This window comes from Equus asinus, chromosome 26, assembly GCF_041296235.1.
Source record: "Equus asinus isolate D_3611 breed Donkey chromosome 26, EquAss-T2T_v2, whole genome shotgun sequence".
Classification (NCBI taxonomy): Eukaryota; Metazoa; Chordata; class Mammalia; order Perissodactyla; family Equidae; genus Equus; species Equus asinus.
In genome coordinates, this window is record NC_091815.1 from 7,713,083 (window position 1) to 7,726,054 (window position 12,972).

Genomic DNA, 12,972 nt, shown 5'->3' on the forward strand with positions numbered 1-12,972 from the left:
TGAAATCAGAAATTGTGACACGTGCTGCTTTGTTCGTTTTCCTGAGGATTCCTTTGCCTAGTCAGGGTCTCGTGTTGCTGGCTAGAAACTTTAGGATTCTCTCTTCTTCTCTGTGGCAAATACTGCTGCAACTTTGACTGGGATTGCATGGAATCCAGAGATTCCTTACTGCGGTATGAACCTTTCAAGTGTGTTAATCCTTCCATTCCTAGATCCCTCGATATCTTTTTTTTTCTTGTGTCTTCTTGAGTTTCTTTCCCCAAAGGTTTGCTAGTTTTTGAATTAACATAGAATTCACCTGTTTTGCTAAGGTTATTCACAGAGATCCTATTCTTCGTAATGGCAAGCTCCTGTTTTTTTGTTTTTTTTTTTTCCTTAGCTTCAGTTTTTCTATTCTTTGCAACTTTTAATTGGTTTTGTTTTGGCACAAGTGCATTGCTGTGCTCACATCTGCTGGCAATGCTCCTGTATTTGCTGTGGAAGTCTGGCCCTGTCCAACGTCCCATCCCATCTGCCTCTACTCTACCTCGGACGCCTGCACCAGAACAACTGAAGCAGTGGTGAGGAGGCCCAAACCGAGGATTCCACCCAGCCCATACTGGGCCACAGACCCAGGAGGTGCGGACCTCACCACTGCACCACCGGCCGGCCACTTACATGTTCAGTGGCAACGTGCAGTTGAGTGCAATGGGAGTTAAATATACTAGTGAGCCCAACTCTAGCACTGTGTAGATGAGGCTAGGTTGTTTTTCGGGTCCATTGTGATGTCAGAGGATTTGTCATAATTGTGTCTCTGAGGTCCAGCATGCTTCATGGATACAGGTTTCAGAGCCTGCTTGGAGCAGTCTCATAACTCACCCTTCCCAGTTAGCCCATGCTTGACCTTCGCTGCCGTTTTTTGGCTTGTGAATTTCTCTGACTTTCAAACGTTCCAGCAGAGTCTGTCTAAAGACGGACATCATCTTTCATTGTGGATAATTCAGGTGTGATTTCTGTTCACCTTCCATTTTCTGGGTCCTCTTTTTCTTTTCCATAGTATACTCGTCATGGTCTTTCTCAGCTATCTCCCTTAGACATGCTTATCAGTCCGTTCTCCTTCATTCCAAGTGATTAGTTTGTATTTCTTTAATCGCTGTATGTTCTCTAGGGTGAGGTGTGAGTGCTTTCGTGACTCTTGGTTGTTGTCCTTGAATTTGCACCGGTCACTTGTAGGACTCTTGGCTATCCTAGCCTGGGTCAAACTAAGCACTGAGAACACGTGGTCATGTGGGTTGGTTTGACATCCTGAGATCAGAAACTCCAAATTCGAGGTGGTCCTGGCAACCCCCTTCACGGACACAATGTTTCCAAGACAACTTAGACAAATCGGATGAATTCCACTCTCCAGGAAAGAGATTTTTCTGTCTCTTTTCCGGATTTGGGAAGTTTCGAACTTGACCCCTGATCCTTGAACGTTCCCCTAGATTCCGTCCAGATACGGGCTTACTTAATTTTTATAGGGTGGGCCATTTGTTTGCCCTACATCCTCTACCCTGGCCTGTGTATTTTTCTTGAAACACAACTGTAAAGTTCTAATTTTCGTGCAACTTCCTTACATATGGTGTCAAAACACATAATCAATAATCCTTCTACGGCAAGAGGTAGGGGGAGAGAATTTCGATGGAGGCAAACAGAGCACACTAGCCTGGGAGGGCAGCCTTCACGAAGGAACGAAGCCCTGTGGAAGAGGGTGCTTTTCAGCACCCTTGTAGAGCACTTCCAAACAAAGAGACATACCCCAAGCGTGACAGGGCTCCATTCCTTCAAGGCTTCCAAGACATCTCTTGGGACACATTACCATGTGCCCAGTGGGCCCACGTGACACCAGAGCTTCGGAAAAAGAGACTGACCTTCAAAGAATGCTATGGGCCTTGGAAAGGAGGCATCGATTCTTCTCTTCAATGTCCTCAAGACATCTTTCTTGACTTTGCATTATGCTTAAGGCACAAGGGCACTGTAGGTGTGGTGAACCCCAAGTCCGGCCACTTGTTTCCAATGAAGTTGCAAGCTTGAATCAGCATGACCTCCCCATAGACTTGAATAGATGACAATGTTCTCCTCTCCGTGCTTGTCCCTCTATTCTCACTTGTGGCCTAGGGTTCCTTTCTTATCCCTTGCATCAGACTCTGTTTTATCTCTTCTAGTTTCTGTGCCTGCTTTCTGTTTGCCAAACCTGTTTCTGGGTATCTGTCCCTTTAATAGCCTAGCCTAGGCCAATCCTCAGACTGTAACCATGCGGCCACCCTGGGGGACATGGTCACCGTGATGTCATAAGCGACCTCAAAATTCGAAGTTGTCCTGACAACCTCCGTGCACACAGAGTTTCACAGCCATCTCAGACCAGTCTGACTCCTCACCCTGTCTAGGTAGGATAGTTTTCCTTTTTCTGCAATTGTTGTCAGTTTCTATCTTTCTCCTTGAACTTCGAAAGGGCTCCTACATTCTCTCTAGACACTGGTTTCACTCCTGTAAGATTATCCTGGGTTTTATCTCTTATATCTTGGGTAGATGGCAAAATGGGTGGACCTTACCCAGAAAAAGTCCTGGACTCCCTCACAAGTTGAAGTTGCCCAGGGAATGTTCTGACGCACAATGATGGTGTCATGTCGTGGCACTGTGCCAATTCCACCTTGGCAGGTCACAAGTTTTCCTTCCTTCTGCCTTTGGGAAGTGTACCAGATACTTCCATAGATTGTAATATTCTTATGGTTCCTTTTCTTGTGCGTATTGATAACGTATCCTCACAATTGCTGCTTAGTTATGATCTCTGCCCGCACCATACCATGAAATCTATATTTCCTAACACTACTAATGTGATATGCACTCGTAATGTGAAACAGTGAGGCCCGGGCCGCCCAAGCGGAATGTGGGCACTTCCCTGCTCCACCACAGGGCCGGCCCTGAATTGTACTTTTGGACCAACCTTTTGCCTGAACTTGGGAAGACGTGGGCCTGTTTGGATTATTCGTGAAGGTGATTAGTAATAACATCATGGACGGTAACATTTTCCGTTCGTTCATGGGTTTAGGACTGATCATGTTCTCTTCGTAGTATTCCTCTTCACCTATTTGGAATGGTCTGCCTTTCTGTAGCATCTGTAAGCATTTGGAGGTGATTTTCCATCCTTGGAAGTTCACCTTCTGTAAACTCTTTCCGCCCCCAAAGCTTTATGACTTCATTCTGGACCCCTTTTTGGATTTTTGATTTGAGGTGAATTTATAGCCATGACCCTGCCTTAGAACGTACTATAACTTCCAGATTCACATCCTCATTGCTTTAGACTTCTGTGTAGCTTACATCATCTTCACCAGTGTAAGACTAATCACAGGCCCTCACCACACACTTGTGCCTAATCTTCTCTTTCACCCTCCGTCACCGCCCCTCTTTGCCTCTGGGAGCCCGCATACAAATGTTCAGTGCCACCTGTTGGTTAGTGCTTGCTTTTTCTTCTCCTTGTAAGTGAGATTCTATGGTATTTGAATTTCTCACTGGGGCTTGTTACACTTCCCCTAAAACCCTCACAGCCATTCTGGTGGTCACAAATGGCTGGATTGCATCATTTGTTCCGGCTGAGTGGTATACCATTGTGTGGCTATAGCCCATCTTCCTTCTCCAATCATCCCTTGCTGGACACCAGGGTGCTTTCCAAGCCTTGGATATCAGGAGTAAGACTGTGGTGAACACAGCCATGCACATGTCTTCATGCGGTAGTCTTTCTGACTTTTTTGGATAAACAAGCGGCAGGTTAATAGCTGGGTCATACGGGACATGGATGCTTAAATTTCTGAGGCAGTTGCACACCTTTGGCATCGTGGCTGCACCGGGTTACACTCCCACCAGCAGTGCAGGAGGCTTCCCTTCTCTCCACCTCCTCTCTGACACTTGTTATTTCCTGTCTGCTTCCTTCTAGCCATGCTGACCACAGTGAGCTGCCATGTGCTTGCAGTTTGGATTTGCATTTTCCTGAGACTTAATGATGGTGAACAAGTTTTCATGCACCTACTGGCCCTCTTTCTGTCTTCTTCGGAGAAATCTCTGCTTCCATCTTTTGACCAGGTTTTCATTGGCTTGTTTTTTTTCTTGTGGAGACGTGCGAGTTGATTGTATCTTTGGGCTTTTCACCCCTTGTCCGATGTGTGGTTTGCAAACATCCTCTCCCAATTGTTGTGGTGTCTTAGTATTCAGTTGATGGTTTCCTTGACTGGCAGAAGTGTGTGCATTTGATGTGGTCCCGTTTGTTTCTTGTTTCCTTTGTTGCCCTTGCCCAGTCAGACATGCTTCTTCCCAATAGGCGGCTCAGACAGATGGCAAAGAGCACTCTGCCTAGGTCTTCTCCTACAAGGTTCACGGTTTCAAGTCTGCCATTCAAGGCTTTAATCCATTTCAGGTGGTGTGTGTGCCAGGTGTAACAGCATGGTGTACTCTCGTTGTGTTCCATGTGGCTGTGCAGGCTTCCCAGCACCATTTATTGTAGAGACTCTCCTTTCTCCGCTGTCTCCACTTGGCTCCCTGGTCCAAAATGGGCTGTCCATGTAAGTTTGAGTTGGGCTCTGGGCTCTCAATTGTTTTGCATGGGTCTTCATGCCTGTTTTGGGGCCCAGACTGTGCCGTTTCGGTACCTAGCGCTTCGTCCTCTATGTTGAAATCAGAAATTGTGACACGTGCTGCTTTGTTCGTTTTCCTGAGGATTCCTTTGCCTAGTCAGGGTCTCGTGTTGCTGGCTAGAAACTTTAGGATTCTCTCTTCTTCTCTGTGGCAAATACTGCTGCAACTTTGACTGGGATTGCATGGAATCCAGAGATTCCTTACTGCGGTATGAACCTTTCAAGTGTGTTAATCCTTCCATTCCTAGATCCCTCGATATCTTTTTTTTTCTTGTGTCTTCTTGAGTTTCTTTCCCCAAAGGTTTGCTAGTTTTTGAATTAACATAGAATTCACCTGTTTTGCTAAGGTTATTCACAGAGATCCTATTCTTCGTAATGGCAAGCTCCTGTTTTTTTGTTTTTTTTTTTTTCCTTAGCTTCAGTTTTTCTATTCTTTGCAACTTTTAATTGGTTTTGTTTTGGCACAAGTGCATTGCTGTGCTCACATCTGCTGGCAATGCTCCTGTATTTGCTGTGGAAGTCTGGCCCTGTCCAACGTCCCATCCCATCTGCCTCTACTCTACCTCGGACGCCTGCACCAGAACAACTGAAGCAGTGGTGAGGAGGCCCAAACCGAGGATTCCACCCAGCCCATACTGGGCCACAGACCCAGGAGGTGCGGACCTCACCACTGCACCACCGGCCGGCCACTTACATGTTCAGTGGCAACGTGCAGTTGAGTGCAATGGGAGTTAAATATACTAGTGAGCCCAACTCTAGCACTGTGTAGATGAGGCTAGGTTGTTTTTCGGGTCCATTGTGATGTCAGAGGATTTGTCATAAGTGTGTCTCTGAGGTCCAGCATGCTTCATGGATACAGGTTTCAGAGCCTGCTTGGAGCAGTCTCATAACTCACCCTTCCCAGTTAGCCCATGCTTGACCTTCGCTGCCGTTTTTTGGCTTGTGAATTTCTCTGACTTTCAAACGTTCCAGCAGAGTCTGTCTAAAGACGGACATCATCTTTCATTGTGGATAATTCAGGTGTGATTTCTGTTCACCTTCCATTTTCTGGGTCCTCTTTTTCTTTTCCATAGTATACTCGTCATGGTCTTTCTCAGCTATCTCCCTTAGACATGCTTATCAGTCCGTTCTCCTTCATTCCAAGGGATTAGTTTGTATTTCTTTAATCGCTGTATGTTCTCTAGGGTGAGGTGTGAGTGCTTTCGTGACTCTTGGTTGTTGTCCTTGAATTTGCACCGGTCACTTGTAGGACTCTTGGCTATCCTAGCCTGGGTCAAACTAAGCCCTGAGAACACGTGGTCATGTGGGTTGCTTTGACATCCTGAGATCAGAAACTCCAAATTCGAGGTGGTCCTGGCAACCCCCTTCACGGACACAATGTTTCCAAGACAACTTAGACAAATCGGATGACTTCCACTCTCCAGGAAAGATATTTTTCTGTCTCTTTTCCGGATTTGGGAAGTTTCGAACTTGACCCCTGATCCTTGAACGTTCCCCTAGATTCCGTCCAGATACGGGCTTACTTAATTTTTATAGGGTGGGCCATTTGTTTGCCCTACATCCTCTACCCTGGCCTGTGTATTTTTCTTGAAACACAACTGTAAAGTTCTAATTTTCGTGCAACTTCCTTACATATGGTGTCAAAACACATAATCAATAATCCTTCTACGGCAAGAGGTAGGGGGAGAGAATTTCGATGGAGGCAAACAGAGCACACTAGCCTGGGAGGGCAGCCTTCACGAAGGAACGAAGCCCTGCGGAAGAGGGTGCTTTTCAGCACCCTTGTAGAGCACTTCCAAACAAAGAGACATACCCCAAGCGTGACAGGGCTCCATTCCTTCAAGGCTTCCAAGACATCTCTTGGGACACATTACCATGTGCCCAGTGGGCCCACGTGACACCAGAGCTTCGGAAAAAGAGACTGACCTTCAAAGAATGCTATGGGCCTTGGAAAGGAGGCATCGATTCTTCTCTTCAATGTCCTCAAGACATCTTTCTTGACTTTGCATTATGCTTAAGGCACAAGGGCACTGTAGGTGTGATGAACCCCAAGTCCGGCCACTTGTTTCCAATGAAGTTGCAAGCTTGAATCAGCATGACCTCCCCATAGACTTGAATAGATGACAATGTTCTCCTCTCCGTGCTTGTCCCTCTATTCTCACTTGTGGCCTAGGGTTCCTTTCTTATCCCTTGCATCAGACTCTGTTTTATCTCTTCTAGTTTCTGTGCCTGCTTTCTGTTTGCCAAACCTGTTTCTGGGTATCTGTCCCTTTAATAGCCTAGCCTAGGCCAATCCTCAGACTGTAACCATGCGGCCACCCTGGGGGACATGGTCACCGTGATGTCATAAGCGACCTCAAAATTCGAAGTTGTCCTGACAACCTCCGTGCACACAGAGTTTCACAGCCATCTCAGACCAGTCTGACTCCTCACCCTGTCTAGGTAGGATAGTTTTCCTTTTTCTGCAATTGTTGTCAGTTTCTATCTTTCTCCTTGAACTTCGAAAGGGCTCCTACATTCTCTCTAGACACTGGTTTCACTCCTGTAAGATTATCCTGGGTTTTATCTCTTATATCTTGGGTAGATGGCAAAATGGGTGGACCTTACCCAGAAAAAGTCCTGGACTCCCTCACAAGTTGAAGTTGCCCAGGGAATGTTCTGACGCACAATGATGGTGTCATCTCGTGGCACTGTGCCAATTCCACCTTGGCAGGTCACAAGTTTTCCTTCCTTCTGCCTTTGGGAAGTGTACCAGATACTTCCATAGATTGTAATATTCTTATGGTTCCTTTTCTTGTGCGTATTGATAACGTATCCTCACAATTGCTGCTTAGTTATGATCTCTGCCCGCACCATACCATGAAATCTATATTTCCTAACACTACTAATGTGATATGCACTCGTAATGTGAAACAGTGAGGCCCGGGCCGCCCAAGCGGAATGTGGGCACTTACCTGCTCCACCACAGGGCCGGCCCTGAATTGTACTTTTGGACCAACCTTTTGCCTGAACTTGGGAAGACGTGGGCCTGTTTGGATTATTCGTGAAGGTGATTAGTAATAACATCATGGACGGTAACATTTTCCGTTCGTTCATGGGTTTAGGACTGATCATGTTCTCTTCGTAGTATTCCTCTTCACCTATTGGGAATGGTCTGCCTTTCTGTAGCATCTGTAAGCATTTGGAGGTGATTTTCCATCCTTGGAAGTTCACCTTCTGTAAACTCTTTCCGCCCCCAAAGCTTTATGACATCATTCTGGACCCCTTTTTGGATTTTTGATTTGAGGTGAATTTATAGCCATGACCCTGCCTTAGAACGTACTATAACTTCCAGATTCACATCCTCATTGCTTTAGACTTCTGTGTAGCTTACATCATCTTCACCAGTGTAAGACTAATCACAGGCCCTCACCACACACTTGTGCCTAATCTTCTCTTTCACCCTCCGTCACCGCCCCTCTTTGCCTCTGGGAGCCCGCATACAAATGTTCAGTGCCACCTGTTGGTTAGTGCTTGCTTTTTCTTCTCCTTGTAAGTGAGATTCTATGGTATTTGAATTTCTCACTGGGGCTTGTTACACTTCCCCTAAAACCCTCACAGCCATTCTGGTGGTCACAAATGGCTGGATTGCATCATTTGTTCCGGCTGAGTGGTATACCATTGTGTGGCTATAGCCCATCTTCCTTCTCCAATCATCCCTTGCTGGACACCAGGGTGCTTTCCAAGCCTTGGATATCAGGAGTAAGACTGTGGTGAACACAGCCATGCACATGTCTTCATGCGGTAGTCTTTCTGACTTTTTTGGATAAACAAGCGGCAGGTTAATAGCTGGGTCATACGGGACATGGATGCTTAAATTTCTGAGGCAGTTGCACACCTTTGGCATCGTGGCTGCACCGGGTTACACTCCCACCAGCAGTGCAGGAGGCTTCCCTTCTCTCCACCTCCTCTCTGACACTTGTTATTTCCTGTCTGCTTCCTTCTAGCCATGCTGACCACAGTGAGCTGCCATGTGCTTGCAGTTTGGATTTGCATTTTCCTGAGACTTAATGATGGTGAACAAGTTTTCATGCACCTACTGGCCCTCTTTCTGTCTTCTTCGGAGAAATCTCTGCTTCCATCTTTTGACCAGGTTTTCATTGGCTTGTTTTTTTTCTTGTGGAGACGTGCGAGTTGATTGTATCTTTGGGCTTTTCACCCCTTGTCCGATGTGTGGTTTGCAAACATCCTCTCCCAATTGTTGTGGTGTCTTAGTATTCAGTTGATGGTTTCCTTGACTGGCAGAAGTGTGTGCATTTGATGTGGTCCCGTTTGTTTCTTGTTTCCTTTGTTGCCCTTGCCCAGTCAGACATGCTTCTTCCCAATAGGCGGCTCAGACAGATGGCAAAGAGCACTCTGCCTAGGTCTTCTCCTACAAGGTTCTCGGTTTCAAGTCTGCCATTCAAGGCTTTAATCCATTTCAGGTGGTGTGTGTGCCAGGTGTAACAGCATGGTGTACTCTCGTTGTGTTCCATGTGGCTGTGCAGGCTTCCCAGCACCGTTTATTGTAGAGACTCTCCTTTCTCCGCTGTCTCCACTTGGCTCCCTGGTCCAAAATGGGCTGTCCATGTAAGTTTGAGTTGGGCTCTGGGCTCTCAATTGTTTTGCATGGGTCTTCATGCCTGTTTTGGGGCCCAGACTGTGCCGTTTCGGTACCTAGCGCTTCGTCCTCTGTGTTGAAATCAGAAATTGTGACACGTGCTGCTTTGTTCGTTTTCCTGAGGATTCCTTTGCCTAGTCAGGGTCTCGTGTTGCTGGCTAGAAACTTTAGGATTCTCTCTTCTTCTCTGTGGCAAATACTGCTGCAACTTTGACTGGGATTGCATGGAATCCAGAGATTCCTTACTGCGGTATGAACCTTTCAAGTGTGTTAATCCTTCCATTCCTAGATCCCTCGATATCTTTTTTTTTCTTGTGTCTTCTTGAGTTTCTTTCCCCAAAGGTTTGCTAGTTTTTGAATTAACATAGAATTCACCTGTTTTGCTAAGGTTATTCACAGAGATCCTATTCTTCGTAATGGCAAGCTCCTGTTTTTTTGTTTTTTGTTTTTTCCTTAGCTTCAGTTTTTCTATTCTTTGCAACTTTTAATTGGTTTTGTTTTGGCACAAGTGCATTGCTGTGCTCACATCTGCTGGCAATGCTCCTGTATTTGCTGTGGAAGTCTGGCCCTGTCCAACGTCCCATCCCATCTGCCTCTACTCTACCTCGGACGCCTGCACCAGAACAACTGAAGCAGTGGTGAGGAGGCCCAAACCGAGGATTCCACCCAGCCCATACTGGGCCACAGACCCAGGAGGTGCGGACCTCACCACTGCACCACCGGCCGGCCACTTACATGTTCAGTGGCAACGTGCAGTTGAGTGCAATGGGAGTTAAATATACTAGTGAGCCCAACTCTAGCACTGTGTAGATGAGGCTAGGTTGTTTTTCGGGTCCATTGTGATGTCAGAGGATTTGTCATAATTGTGTCTCTGAGGTCCAGCATGCTTCATGGATACAGGTTTCAGAGCCTGCTTGGAGCAGTCTCATAACTCACCCTTCCCAGTTAGCCCATGCTTGACCTTCGCTGCCGTTTTTTGGCTTGTGAATTTCTCTGACTTTCAAACGTTCCAGCAGAGTCTGTCTAAAGACGGACATCATCTTTCATTGTGGATAATTCAGGTGTGATTTCTGTTCACCTTCCATTTTCTGGGTCCTCTTTTTCTTTTCCATAGTATACTCGTCATGGTCTTTCTCAGCTATCTCCCTTAGACATGCTTATCAGTCCGTTCTCCTTCATTCCAAGTGATTAGTTTGTATTTCTTTAATCGCTGTATGTTCTCTAGGGTGAGGTGTGAGTGCTTTCGTGACTCTTGGTTGTTGTCCTTGAATTTGCACCGGTCACTTGTAGGACTCTTGGCTATCCTAGCCTGGGTCAAACTAAGCACTGAGAACACGTGGTCATGTGGGTTGGTTTGACATCCTGAGATCAGAAACTCCAAATTCGAGGTGGTCCTGGCAACCCCCTTCACGGACACAATGTTTCCAAGACAACTTAGACAAATCGGATGAATTCCACTCTCCAGGAAAGAGATTTTTCTGTCTCTTTTCCGGATTTGGGAAGTTTCGAACTTGACCCCTGATCCTTGAACGTTCCCCTAGATTCCGTCCAGATACGGGCTTACTTAATTTTTATAGGGTGGGCCATTTGTTTGCCCTACATCCTCTACCCTGGCCTGTGTATTTTTCTTGAAACACAACTGTAAAGTTCTAATTTTCGTGCAACTTCCTTACATATGGTGTCAAAACACATAATCAATAATCCTTCTACGGCAAGAGGTAGGGGGAGAGAATTTCGATGGAGGCAAACAGAGCACACTAGCCTGGGAGGGCAGCCTTCACGAAGGAACGAAGCCCTGCGGAAGAGGGTGCTTTTCAGCACCCTTGTAGAGCACTTCCAAACAAAGAGACATACCCCAAGCGTGACAGGGCTCCATTCCTTCAAGGCTTCCTAGACATCTCTTGGGACACATTACCATGTGCCCAGTGGGCCCACGTGACACCAGAGCTTCGGAAAAAGAGACTGACCTTCAAAGAATGCTATGGGCCTTGGAAAGGAGGCATCGATTCTTCTCTTCAATGTCCTCAAGACATCTTTCTTGACTTTGCATTATGCTTAAGGCACAAGGGCACTGTAGGTGTGGTGAACCCCAAGTCCGGCCACTTGTTTCCAATGAAGTTGCAAGCTTGAATCAGCATGACCTCCCCATAGACTTGAATAGATGACAATGTTCTCCTCTCCGTGCTTGTCCCTCTATTCTCACTTGTGGCCTAGGGTTCCTTTCTTATCCCTTGCATCAGACTCTGTTTTATCTCTTCTAGTTTCTGTGCCTGCTTTCTGTTTGCCAAACCTGTTTCTGGGTATCTGTCCCTTTAATAGCCTAGCCTAGGCCAATCCTCAGACTGTAACCATGCGGCCACCCTGGGGGACATGGTCACCGTGATGTCATAAGCGACCTCAAAATTCGAAGTTGTCCTGACAACCTCCGTGCACACAGAGTTTCACAGCCATCTCAGACCAGTCTGACTCCTCACCCTGTCTAGGTAGGATAGTTTTCCTTTTTCTGCAATTGTTGTCAGTTTCTATCTTTCTCCTTGAACTTCGAAAGGGCTCCTACATTCTCTCTAGACACTGGTTTCACTCCTGTAAGATTATCCTGGGTTTTATCTCTTATATCTTGGGTAGATGGCAAAATGGGTGGACCTTACCCAGAAAAAGTCCTGGACTCCCTCACAAGTTGAAGTTGCCCAGGGAATGTTCTGACGCACAATGATGGTGTCATCTCGTGGCACTCTGCCAATTCCACCTTGGCAGGTCACAAGTTTTCCTTCCTTCTGCCTTTGGGAAGTGTACCAGATACTTCCATAGATTGTAATATTCTTATGGTTCCTTTTCTTGTGCGTATTGATAACGTATCCTCACAATTGCTGCTTATTTATGATCTCTGCCCGCACCATACCATGAAATCTATATTTCCTAACACTACTAATGTGATATGCACTCGTAATGTGAAACAGTGAGGCCCGGGCCGCCCAAGCGGAATGTGGGCACTTCCCTGCTCCACCACAGGGCCGGCCCTGAATTGTACTTTTGGACCAACCTTTTGCCTGAACTTGGGAAGACGTGGGCCTGTTTGGATTATTCGTGAAGGTGATTAGTAATAACATCATGGACGGTAACATTTTCCGTTCGTTCATGGGTTTAGGACTGATCATGTTCTCTTCGTAGTATTCCTCTTCACCTATTGGGAATGGTCTGCCTTTCTGTAGCATCTGTAAGCATTTGGAGGTGATTTTCCATCCTTGGAAGTTCACCTTCTGTAAACTCTTTCCGCCCCCAAAGCTTTATGACATCATTCTGGACCCCTTTTTGGATTTTTGATTTGAGGTGAATTTATAGCCATGACCCTGCCTTAGAACGTACTATAACTTCCAGATTCACATCCTCATTGCTTTAGACTTCTGTGTAGCTTACATCATCTTCACCAGTGTAAGACTAATCACAGGCCCTCACCACACACTTGTGCCTAATCTTCTCTTTCACCCTCCGTCACCGCCCCTCTTTGCCTCTGGGAGCCCGCATACAAATGTTCAGTGCCACCTGTTGGTTAGTGCTTGCTTTTTCTTCTCCTTGTAAGTGAGATTCTATGGTATTTGAATTTCTCACTGGGGCTTGTTACACTTCCCCTAAAACCCTCACAGCCATTCTGGTGGTCACAAATGGCTGGATTGCATCATTTGTTCCGGCTGA